This window comes from Diadema antillarum, unplaced genomic scaffold (assembly GCF_040938485.1).
Source record: "Diadema antillarum isolate AM-2024a unplaced genomic scaffold, OU_Dant_1.0 scf00000072, whole genome shotgun sequence".
In the NCBI taxonomy this organism is placed as follows: domain Eukaryota; kingdom Metazoa; phylum Echinodermata; class Echinoidea; order Diadematoida; family Diadematidae; genus Diadema; species Diadema antillarum.
In genome coordinates this window covers 929,614-943,102 of record NW_027270961.1, presented here as the reverse complement: position 1 = coordinate 943,102, position 13,489 = coordinate 929,614, and positions in this window count along the sequence as shown.

The window sequence follows — 13,489 nt, the reverse complement described above, 5'->3', positions numbered from 1 at the left end:
AATGGAATGTTGATGTTTTCACTGCTGAACTATGTCATCACACATGTCTGTTGCCTTAGTGTAGTTACAAATTTGAAATGATGGGTGAGAATTTGATATTATAATCACTCATTGTAAGCCACTACTCTGCTTGTGGATGATCAAGAACAAAGACACAATTCAGAATCAGTTTTCATACTGAAAAAAAAAATGCATACTTTCTTCCTTTTATCTAACTTCTGTGCAAAGCTTTGTAGTGTGAACACCAGTATAAATTTTTTCAAAGTGTGACGGTGTAAAGTGTATTTATAGCACAGAACAAATTTTTGTGACCTTACTAAAATTAATTTGGTTACCTGCTGATGAAAAATAACAATGAACCCAAACTATTTCAACACACAGCTAACTGTCAAATCTCCTTTTTCTTGTATGATATGTACGCAACAAATCACATTCCCCCAGGACCAAACAAAGTCAGCCTATCACATTTGAATATGGAAGAATAACTCATAGAAGCAGGCTTATTGGCAAATGGCAAGGGTAAAATTGGGCTACAAGTGAGAGTACAGAATCTCAGTTTTGTTTTCCTTTCCAATTATAGCTTTATCCGAAGTGGTGAATAAGCAGCTGACATAAAATAGGCCTGTCATAATTACTTAGAGGGAAGGAGATAAAAGCTTGAGTCCATTTTCATTTATGAAATAATCCTGACTGATTGAGATCCTTGTCAATGGTTTAAAACTGCCAGCTGTTTATGACTGTGCAGATTCTCAACTGCTTATTAAATGTCATACAGAGACAGATAAACTTATGCCAAGGCCTACTACAGGAAGCAATATATTGACATCAATTTCAAAATTTTGTGTGCAAACAAACTATCTGCATGACAGACAGAAGCTGTAGTGCATGATACATACAGCTGTACTGTCTTTTACTCACAAACTAACACTACAAATTGTACATGTACGATTGTATGTGCATGCATCACATAGAGAGAGTTGTCTGTCCTACAGGATGTATATTACAATGTACACAGTTATAGGATCTCGAGCTTTCCTATTGAAAATAACAAAATGTCCCATACAACTGTACACTTGTAGGGAGATGACTCAGTTGATTAACATTAGATGTAATGGATATTTTTATAATACACATTACAGTGTAGTTATGCCCTTGATTTTTGACATTACATTATTCTACATGCGTGGTAAAATTTCAAGGTGATATGGTTTCTTGTTTGTATTAATACACTCTAACCACAATCTTGTGGCAACAAGGGTAAATCCACAGACCAGAAATTGTCTTACTTCAACAAAAATGTAAAACAGTAACTACTAATGTTCATACTCATTACATTAGCACTGCACTAGACCTACAGTGTAATGGTTATGCACAAAGTATTCTCGTACAATTTTGTAGCTCCAACAAGGCTGTGGAGATATGTAGTCAATGCAATAAGTAAAGATTTTTAAAAAAATGTTAGCAGGAGCTTGTTTCACAAGGAAATATACAATTACATGCACGTGCTTATGCGAAAATATAACAGTGAATCGAGGCAACAACTTGAATAAGGTTAATAAGGTACAAATGTGTACACTTACTTGAGCAAAATGTGAATGCCAGACAGTCTCTTCATAATCACAGTGTTTCTGAATACCAGGTACTGATAAATCATCCCAACTCCTACAACTACAACTTGTATATAGCTTACATACAGTACATGTACTGTATTATGTATTTCACCTGAGTGTGAGATACTGAGTTCTTGCTGTGCTACAAGTAAATGGTCAAATGCTATGGCAGAGTGGACTCCCATTATAACGAAGTCCTTGGGACCAGCAGTTTTCTTTTGTTATATTGAAATTGGTTATATCCGAATAAATAAACAATAAAGAACAGAGAGCGGATAACTTTGCGGCCTGAATTTTTACTTCACTGTAACCAGAATTTCGTTATAACCGTGTTCATTATAATGGGAGTGCACTGTTCTCACCCCTCATGTGCTAGATTTCACAAATCAAGATGTTACAACTATTTCTCAACTACTTTGAGATGTTCCTGAGTGTCTTGAATCATGCACATGTCTGTACCAACGACCATGTGTCTGTCATTTTATTTATTGAAACTTGGCATATTCTGCTCAAACACACAATCACACCCAAATCGATTAGTGAATTGCCAAATGTCACAGTACAATAAAGGGGTCACTCGCAATCCATTCCTCACACAGATACATACAATTGTATGTACAATTGTAACTTGATAGTGGTGATTGAATAGCACAGTTTTCCACAGGGTTTTTCTTTTTCCAAGTAAATCTCATGAATGTAATCACAGCCAAGAATACAATTTTCTTCTTCTTCTTCTTCTCCTCCTCCTTCTTCTTCTGCCTCCTTCAATAAGCTGAAGATTCTTGCAGACTACAAATATGTTATTACAAAAATTATAGTAAAGTTTATTTACAGATATTTTCACGCACATAACAAATATGAAGAACAAAGACTAGCCGCTGTGTGTGTGATCAACCGTTAGTCGGTTACGGAATGATCCCACAGATGGTGCTGCAACAATCTGCAACAATTTCCAAGGACAGTAAATTCCAGCTCCTTATTGTTCTTGGAATGAACGAATAGCGATGTGATTCAGTTCTCGAGTATGGTATCTGATAAGAATGTGGTTGGGTGACTCTTCTCAACTGAAGTACATTGTTGTACACATGTAACCTTTTTGATATTCCCCTATTATTATTTTGCAATCTGTTTTGAGGTTATGTTTTGAATACCAGCCATTTGCAAGAAATATTAATCACTACTTTTTGGTACCATTTACATTAAAAGAAGACTTGGAATTTTCTCTACAAATCCATTCATTAAAGACATGGTTCTACTGCATTTTTAGCATAAACATTTCTATAAAAAGTTACAGTATACATGGCTTTGAAAAAGTGTGTTTTCCAACTGCACTCATATGCATGGTCTCAGAATAATGTGGTACACAGGGGGTTTACAACATGGCATTACAAGGAGTCAAATCATACAAAACATCAATTTATTACACAAAATTAATGCTTGCACCTGGTTAGTTTTTACCTGTAATAAAGATTTTGGAAGAATTTGCTCGATATTGATGCTGTAATCCTATTCCTAATCCTATATCCAGATATATGTAGGGCTACAGTTACAAAGTAGGCCACCAATATTTTGACCATATTAACACCATCCAAAATTTGACCACCAGCTATATGTAAACCTTCTACATGTGTACATGCTTTTAATAGCGTGCTGTCAAATTTTGGCACAGGAGGTCGAACCGTGGTGCTGTTTTATCTTACAGTTTGTAAATCAGCTCACGGATGCCGGAAGAAGTGTCACTGAGTGGTGGATAGGCAAGCATGAATATAACTACACGCAGCCCCTGTCGCGAAGCAAGTCTGGTCAGCGAGCCTCAGGCTAGCATGAATACAGACAGAGTGTCACACTCACAGGAAGTATTGCTTCCAGAATGATGCAGCAGTCTAACGGAAGTACATTAGGCGAAGATGTGGAAATGGCAAATAGGAAATTGAGGTTTCTTATGCAATGAATGCATGATTGTTTTAAATTTACTGTTAATAACTTTACATTTGTTTCCATTGGGTTGACATTGTTGTCACATTATCATTATGACTATGTCAGACACCACACAGCACAGGAAGCTGTATCATTCTGATGGTAGACAATCGACAACCACCCTCTTTAAAGGTGTTAACTCTATGGTGCTGGCTAAATACAGAAATCGGCACATTATTGCAGAAAGCATCCACGAAATGTCCAATTGCATGGACAGGAGCTGCTAGCTGCATGCTGCACCACCACAGCTACGCTAGGTTCTACACTATGAAGTCTAGACCTATACAGCTGCGCTACAGCAACATAATACAGCCACATTCACTCTGAACATTACATCGAGACATCAGACGCATTGCGTGGGACTACACGCAAAGAACGCGACGGCGAAAAGTCGGACCTTTAAATCACATACTAATTTTCTTATATTCCACTTCAAAATAATACAAAGTAACTTACCGTCACTTGGCGCTCTTAAGCACGCTGGCTTCCAACCTGGCATCTTCACAAGTAGGGCTTATATTCCTTCAAAACAAAATTCTAGTGGATCATTATTCCTTCCCAGCTCAGTATCACGGACCTCGGCCAGAAGTTTGCTGAAGAAAAGTTACACTCGCACTCGATCGTCCGTGCTCGATCGCTGCTGCTGATTGCCTGTCACTCATCGGGCAACGCACAAACAGGGATTTGTCGCCCGTCGTCCATTGAACGCTGTGCTTCGATGGCTGGCGCTACGCTGCGGTTAGACAAGAGTCGATTTTCGGTGTTTCGCCCCCGTAAAAGGTAACGAAACTCACGTAGCTTTGTGTGTGTTCAGCCTGCGTGGGGCGACTGACCTTCATCGCCGTCTCCGCATGTACGCCGAACTTGAAATAACAGTAGGACAACATTGGCCGTCACAGGTCACATGACTCTTTTGTTGACGGAAGTAGCATGACTTGATCGAAAGTGGAAGTCACCCAGACAAGCAGCATATGGGGCAGTATCTTCACAGTCTTTTACTCTTTTCTTCTCTTTTGTCATGACACTGACTTTCCATTTAGAATTTCTATCTCTCCACTACTTTATATCATCAAAATTTGGATAGGTATACGAACTAGACGAGAGGATTCCCTAATGTGTCACACAACATTTCAACTATCGCAAGGGGGTCTTATGTTTCCTAACTTGTGAGTATTCGCGTTCTTTCTACATGGTGGGGTATCCAGTTTTCACTTTAGTAACATTGCAAGATACATCTTATTGATTGCTATAAAAAAAAAAAACAACACGTATGTTCATTATATATTGTGATCATGAGGTATGTTTGGGATTATTTCTGTGCTGAGTGACATTAAAAGGTCTGAAATTATCATTCTTTTTTTAAAGTTACAATTGGCTTGAAAAGAAGACTGTGGTATTAGAAATGAAAGCTTGTACATAAGACAGCAATAAGCCAGTTTGGAGTTCCACTTTGTGCGTGGCAGGAGCAGAAAAAAAAAGGCAATTCATTCGTACCAACAAGCATTTTGGTTTTTAAATTCATTTGGAATAAGCATTTGTGATGTAATGATTAACATGTAATCCACATAAATGCTGCTTGCCAGCACATCCACCTGACAGTAAAAGTGGTGTTTAGCAATACCAACAGAAAGAGATTGTTAATACATTCAATACAAAATAATGAATGGATGCTTTCCCACGTGTTAACTGACAGATCATTATGGTCATCTGGTTTACGCAAGTTCATTCTTTGTTTGAACAGGATTGATAAATGCCGTTATAAATGTTACGTGAATCTTATGCATTATGTCACTCTAAAAACGAGTAAATTGCCATTAACCGACTGAGAAAAAAAAGAAATGTCATTTGTACAAATCGTAACTCCGAACAGGCTTAGGTTGATCCCCAACCTGAGCAGCCTATCACTGGGTTGCATTTTTTTTTTATTAAATACTCAGAAAACGTCTATGATATTATTAACTCACGTTTTTCAAATTTATCATTAATTGTACTTAGATGCGTCGAATATACTGACACCGACTACTACTTGTACTTACATTATCACTAGCAGTAATACTTCTTTCAATCAATCTTCATTTGTCAAAATAGACGGTGGGAGAGAGAGAATGGGAACGTGATACGAAAGGAAAATAAGGCATTATAGTGACATACGACAGAAACACAAAGTACAAAATGATAACAATTAAGGGAGGAGGAATAGAACCATTGAAGGCGAGGTTACAGTTCGTTATTCAAATTTCAAGTTTCATGGTTTATTTGTTTTTATTTCACTTCCAACAAATTGAGGATACAATTAAATATTTGGGTATCAAATAATACACGAAATCAGTGAACAACGTAATGAAGAAGACACAGGGAATTGCTAGCAGAGATACAAATAAATGTTATATCTTTATGGTAAATTCCGAAACAAAGTTGTTGGAAATGGAGGTTCCTAAGGTTCGTTATTACGAAAGCGAAATAAGGTTTGTATAATTCTGAAGGTTCGTTAGTTCGCACCTTCTTTTCATTTTCCGATTAACGAACCTTCGGAATAACGAACCGTATTTCATTTCCGGATCAAGGGACCCTCCAAGTAACGAACCTTCTTTTTCATTTTCGGATGAACGAACCTTCGGAATAACGAACCGTATTTCATTTCCGGATCAAGGGACCCTCCAAGTAACGAACCTTCTATTTCATTTTCCGATTAACGAACCTTCGGAATAACGAACCGTATTTCATTTCCGGATCAAGGGACCCTCCAAGTAACGAACCTTCTATTTCATTTTCCGATTAACGAACCTTCGGAATAACGAACCGTATTTCATTTCCGGATCAAGGGACCCTCCAAGTAACGAACCTTCTATTTCATTTTCGGATGAACGAACCTTCGGAATAACGAACCGTATTTCATTTCCGGATCAAGGGACCCTCCAAGTAACGATCCTCCTATTTCATTTTCGGATGAATGAACCTTCAGAATAACGCACTTTCGGCTCAACGAACCCTCGGAATAACGAACCATATTTTATTTTCGGATTGACGGACATTCTTTCATTTTGCGGATTAGCAAACCTTCGGAATAACGCCACAAATGTTCGGATTAAGAAATCCCACTTTATTTTCGGAGCAACGAACATTTCAGTATAGGGTATTTGTGTATTTCGGAATAACGAAACTTACTCCATTTACGAATCAACGAAACTTCGGAATGACGAACCTTCGAAACAATGAATATCATGTAATTTCCTGATTAACGAATCTTTGGAATAACGAATCTTATATTCATTTACGGATTAACGAACCTTCGGAATAACGCACTTTATTTCGTGTACGGATTAACGAACCTTCGAAGTAACGAACGTCAAGCGACGGGGATCTCAGCAAACAGAGGTGAAATTATGTAGAAAAAGGAGAAAAAGGCGAAAAAGAGGAAAATGAGGAAAAAAGAAAAAAGTTTAGGAGAAGGAGACGAAGAAGAGGAAGGAGAAGAAGGCAAAGTGACAGGGAAAGGACAGGAAGTAGGCCTAGTATCATTAATAATGCCAATATATACTCTGAGAATTAAAGATGTACGAAATGCCAGTGATATCTTCCGCACCTGACGTATCATGAAATAAATATATGATTTATAGGCTTGCAAATGCAATTGATTTGATTTTTCGTCGAATCTATTCCACGCAAGAGTGGGTTCATCTTCACAGAGATAAACTGCAGTCAGATCAGGATCAGAACTATATATATTATGACATTCAAGAAGAATATGACGACTAAAAGACGAATATCTAGTACGTACATACAGCTCTTGACGGCATGAAATCAAGATAGAGTATACATGTCATGTGTTGATATGTTTGTTTACTTTTTTGTTTCTTATTCATTGGATTTTTGTCGCTTCAATCAATACTTCACAGACGAATACCTCCTACTTTCGGGAATATTGCTCTTTGTTACTAGCTTCTCGAATGTATATCCACTCTTGTGTTTTGCGTTTTGCATTACGAGTTTACTGGAAAAAAACTACCTGTATATATATATTATATACAAGGATCGACAAGAAACTGCTTGTAGATGTGATTGATACGTAAAGCATCATTTTCCACCTTATTCCTGTCCTATACTATTCACAAAAGTGTGACTTATCGACCCCAACATGTAACGCGACAACGATCATGTAACAGTTTATGAGCATCCCCGTTAGTTCCGTCACAGTTTTTCATAAGTTTAAAGACTACAAAGAAAGATTGAGAATCAACCTTCATTATTCCTCCTTAAACTATATTCCTGTGAATTACTATATTGTTAATCATGGGTGGTTTTGATTGTTCACAAGGTTAGTTAAACAGAAAATGTAATAAGGTTCGTAATTTCGAAACACACTGATTCCGTCAAGACCTTTCACCGATGTTCGTTAATCCGAAAGCGAAATAAGGTTTGTTAGTCCAAAAATACTCACGAACCTTCGGAATTACTAACCTTATTTCGTTTTTGGATTAACGAATCTTCGTAACAACGAAATGTAACGGTTAGTTATGAGTGGTATCGTAATAGTTATACTGTCCAACTCAAGGTAATAAACTGCACATGAATGCTGGAACGTTTCCCTTGAAATATAAATAGTGCTACAGTGTTTTTATCTCGTGCCGATCTAAATAAAGAGAATGGTATAATAATTATGTCTAAAAATGTCACACAGTCCACCAAAATGGAATGTCAATAAACTCATTTCCCGGCGTATTAAATTTTTGAGCATATTTCGAGGAGAAGTCAATCACTGATAACCCCGATGACTATTTTAAGGTTCGTCACAGGTTTGCTCGACTTGGAACGCCCCAAGTGTCAGCAAAATAGATACTGTTTTCTAAAACAAGTCCCGAGTATAAGGCCTAGTTGTGTTATGTAGGATAAAGGGGTTGCCAAAAAGTGATAGTGGGCCAGAAATGTTCGTGATTTCAGTCACATAAACCGAGTATAATGCCTCTGAGAAAAAAAAAAGTGAAGAAGAAATGTTGGCGTAATTTTTTCCTGGAATTGATGTCTCCCCAAGAGATTGATGCAGAAGGTGTTCTTAAAAGAGATGTGTGCTTGTAGATCAAAACATGACAATTTGAACGATCTACACTATTATAAGCCATAAATACGTATACAGACATGCCGTAGACTGGCGAACATCACACACGCCAGCTTTCATGATTGTCATTGTCATTTAAGATTTCCGTCCATTTTTAAACACAAGTGATGCATAATTAGGAAAATGTATTACATGCACATCCAAAACTATATCAAATAAACATGAACATGAAATCTTATAGACCTACATGGAGTATATTTTCGTAATTTGCTCAATGTAATAGCAATGTGTGAATGCTTCATACCAAAATCATTATATTCGCCTTCCACATTATCTCAATGCATTATTATTTTCATATAGGCCTACATTGTGAGCTGGCTATCAAATTGAAAGTGATAAAGGAAGAACAAATGTTAGGTAGCACTTGATAAATGATGAATACTGTTTATAAAAAGTCTAAATCTCTCCATTAATCAAGATATCACTGAATGTCAAAAGAGCCAGCAAAGTACATGAACGGTCACTCTGTAAATGCGGTCACGCCAGACACTACGGTAACTATTTTCAGGACCTACCCTGTCTACAAACACGGAAGGAAGTGGGAAGGTAGCAGCCATTGCAAAGCAACCTGACAATAAACGCTTCCGGTTGGATGAATAAACAACATATTCTTTAGACGTTATCAACTCCACTGGCGACTGAAACAAAAAGTGAACCTAGCAACGCTGGCAACTCTCTTAATTTCTAGGATTTATTTTTAAGTCCTAAGGATTTATTTTTTTAAGTCCTAGCGGACTGTAAATACAGACAAAACCTTAGGACTTAAAAGTAAGTCTTAGCTAGGATTTAAAATTTTAAGTCTATGTTCGACTTAAATTTCAAGACTATAGGATTTATTTTTTAAGTCCTATTAGATTACATTTAAATCTTTCTTAGACTTGTTTTTAAAATAAATCCAGCTTGGATTTAAACGACGAAAGACTTATTTTAAGCCTTCCTTGGATTTATTTCAAATAAATCCATCATGGATTTAAACTCAGACTACTGAAAATGACAGCCAATTGATGCACTTTCTTCACATGTAAAGGTCTATTTATTTTAACAAAATCAAACTGATGCATTTTTCACAAACATCGATAAGTTACAAAATATACAGATGATTGTCATACACATGTAGGCTCCAGAAAAAATGAAATACGACATGATGAAAACAGAGCATATTTTGCAATAGTCTCAGATGGTCACATCTTCACATTCATGTTACTGATGCTTCTTTCACTGTGTTCTGTAAACAAGTTACTAGACGACTGGAACCTTCATTGCCAAATAGATTACTTTTTTCACTTTTTTTTTAAATCTTGCAAGATGACTCCATACAACTCGATTCACTTTCATTTTATGTATTTCTTTCCCTGGTGAGCATCGTTAAGTCGTAAGATGGAAACTATGAACAAATATAAGATTATATAAAAATTCTAATATCTTAAATTTTAGAAATGATGCTGTGTAATAAACAATACAGCCTCCATTAAGTTGACGTTTAGATTTACACGCTTTGTACGTCCTATGCATGCAATTTAAAGAATTATTTGATTTTTTGGAATGATGCATAGTATAAATTTAATCAAGAGGGAAGTAAAGGCCAAAATTAGTGTAATCAAATTAGAAAAGAGAAGAAATTTCCCTACACAGAATGGTGTAAAGACTATGAAAATCAGCTACGAAATAAGGAAGATATGCCTCTTTTCAATTTCACACATTTCCAGAAAACAGATCTTGTCCAGTCTTTATGAACGTCCAAATGAGGGAATTGATGATGTCATTCCTTCAAAATATTTTTACACTTTTCACCTGCATGTATTTGCATATTCATACGGACTGGTCAAGAAATGTTTTCTGAAAACGTGCTACATTTCCTTATTTCTTACCAGACTTCCCTAATTTTTCCACTATTCCGTAGGGAAAATTTACAATTGAATCCAAACTGTATTACATACAACAATAGGGAGCAAGATCTATGTAAACTCTGAAGTAAATTCACCTTAAAACATTAAGAAGCTCAAATAACAATTAACATTCTAAACTTACTTCTAAAATTCCTTGAATATAGATTGTCTGAAATGGATTTACATAAGTACATTTCCATACTGCATTTTGGTAGACAAAATGTTTGACAAAAGAATATACAAATTCCTGCTTAATCTATTGATATTTAAGAATCCATCTCAACTGATGACAGGGAACCATCTCAAGAGACTGTTCAAGTGAGATGGACCACTAGTTTCTTAATTACTTTGATGTCATATCTCGTAACAAAGCACTATGTTGAAGTGATGCAATCTGAATTTTTAAAACTAGAATTATCACTCATTGTGATTAATATACCCCCACCCACAATTGAGGGAATTAGCTCAACCAGGATTATTTTTTCTTACTTTTTAATAAAGAAAAAAAATACTATGGCAATGCACTGTTCCACCTCTCAAATCAAGTGCTCAAAAACTGAGTGAGCAAGATAAATAAACTGACGATTTCTATGGTTTTTACTAAAAATTGTGTAACCATGGCAACACAATGTTGGACATTAAGAAAAAAATGAAGTTTGCACAAGTATAGGCCCTATATCATAGCCGTCATATGTGCCAAATTTCAAGCTAAATGCTAAAAGGGTGAGGGGTTTAGTTGAATTCACATCAGTGTATCATTTTCATGCAAAATATACTGTTACCATGGCAACACATTTTCCACACTGAAAAAAGATTTTTTGCACATCTAGGTAATGTAGAGGTAACATGTGCCAAATTTGAAGCCAAAATGCTCTAAACAGAGACAGGAGAATCGAAATGTTTGTTTGATTTTCATTGAAAATGCACCGTTACCATGGCAACACATTGTTTAACAATGATGAAATATGAAGTTTGCATATTTCTGAACTACAATGGTTGCATGTGCCAAATTTCAAGCCAAATGCTCAAAGACTGAGGGAGTTACCTGAATCCAAAATATTTTTGTATGATTTTCATTCAAACTATGTTGTTACCATGGCAATACAATGATCAACAATGACGAAAGGTCAAGTTTGCACATGTACGTACCATAGTGGTCAGGTGTGCCAAATTTCAAGCTAAATGCTCAAAGACTGAGGTTGTTACATGAATCCACAATATCTTTGTATGCATTTTAGTGAAAAGATGCTGTTACCATGGCAACGCATTGTTCACCATTGATGAAAGATTAAGTTTGCACATCTATATGCTAAAGTTGTTGCATGTGTCAAATGTCAAGCCAATTACTCAAAGAGTGAGGGAGTTAACTGAATCCACAATATTTTTGTATGATTTTCATTCAAAATATGCCGTTACCATGGCAACACGTTGATCGACACTTACGAAAGAATACGTTTACACATCTACATACCACAGTGGTCTTTTGTGCCAAATTTCTAGCTAAATGCTCGAAGACTAAAGGAAGTTAGCTGAATCCACAATATTTTTGTATGTTTTTTGGTTTTAAAAAAGCTGTTACCATGGCAACGCATTGCTCACCACATTGTTTCCATATCTATATACCGTAGTGGTCATGTGTGCCAAATTTCAAGTCAAATGCTCTAAATTTGTTTAAGGTGCCCATCTGCGCTGAATCTATCCTTCCTCGTGGGTTCAAGCACATACTTTGGCTGGAAAACCAAAGTTTATTTCTTTATAAATAGAGAGTTTCATATTAAAGTGTTTAGCCACAACGTCATAATGAAAATAGCAACAAATCAGCGCTCAATAAATGTGATGGACAATGGCTCAACAACACTGTGGGAGTGATGAAAATTAGGTAATCGTTGAATAATTACAAAAGTGTTCAGGGGAACTTAAACTTTCTTCTTTCAATTTAAATCAATGCGGATCTGGCATTACTTTTTTTTTCATCATCAACCAGACATAATATACAGAAAACAAGCCAAAGATGAACAATAAATAAATTGAAACTGGACATGTATAAAAACTTGAAATATTGTTTAAATGTTCACGTAGCAATGCAAATGCAAAAGTGAGGCACACACATACATGATAGCACCTCTAAAGGAAACATTGCGGCATTAACTTTCCTTATTGTGTTATTTTCATTTAAAAATGCACACAAAAAAAAATTACAAGGAAACTTTACTACAACCAGGGCATGACAGACATGCTTCTTGTGTGCATGGATTTGTAGCTCAATATAAATGGAAAAGTGAGGCACACATAACATAACTCAATATCCATGAGTCAAACATTATGCATGATAGTATCTTCAAAGGAAACATTGCAGCATTTTACCTGTGTTACTTTGATTTAAGAATTCACCGAAAATTAAGAAAACTTTGCTGCACATCAGGGCAAGTCAGATATGCTTCTTGTGTGCATGGGTTTGTGGCACAATGTCGGAAAATCTTACTAGCATCATACACTGACGTGTTCTTGAAGTTCGTGGCTAATGCCCAGAACGAAGCCTTCACTTGGGATTGTAGCAGTACATGAATATGCCGCCACAAAATCAAAGAATGCTTCAAGCACCCAAGCATATTTGACGATGAAGACACAGTGGGCTTGAAAGAGTCTGTCAAATTCTTGCTTCCGGTCATCTCCAGCCTGGACTTAGTATGGTCTTGTCCAGGATGAGAAAATACTGGATGTACGTCTAGTCACTCCCTTATCTGACTAAGCAGGGCTGGCTGAAGGTGGCATCTTTAGCATCACTGAACTTCGCGCTTCTCGCTCGTGATGTATACGTTTCGCGCGGATCAACTTGGCGTTTCCCGTTTGATAGGGCTTTCAGGTGGGAGAATCTCCAGATCAGAAGATGCTTGGGGCTGGGG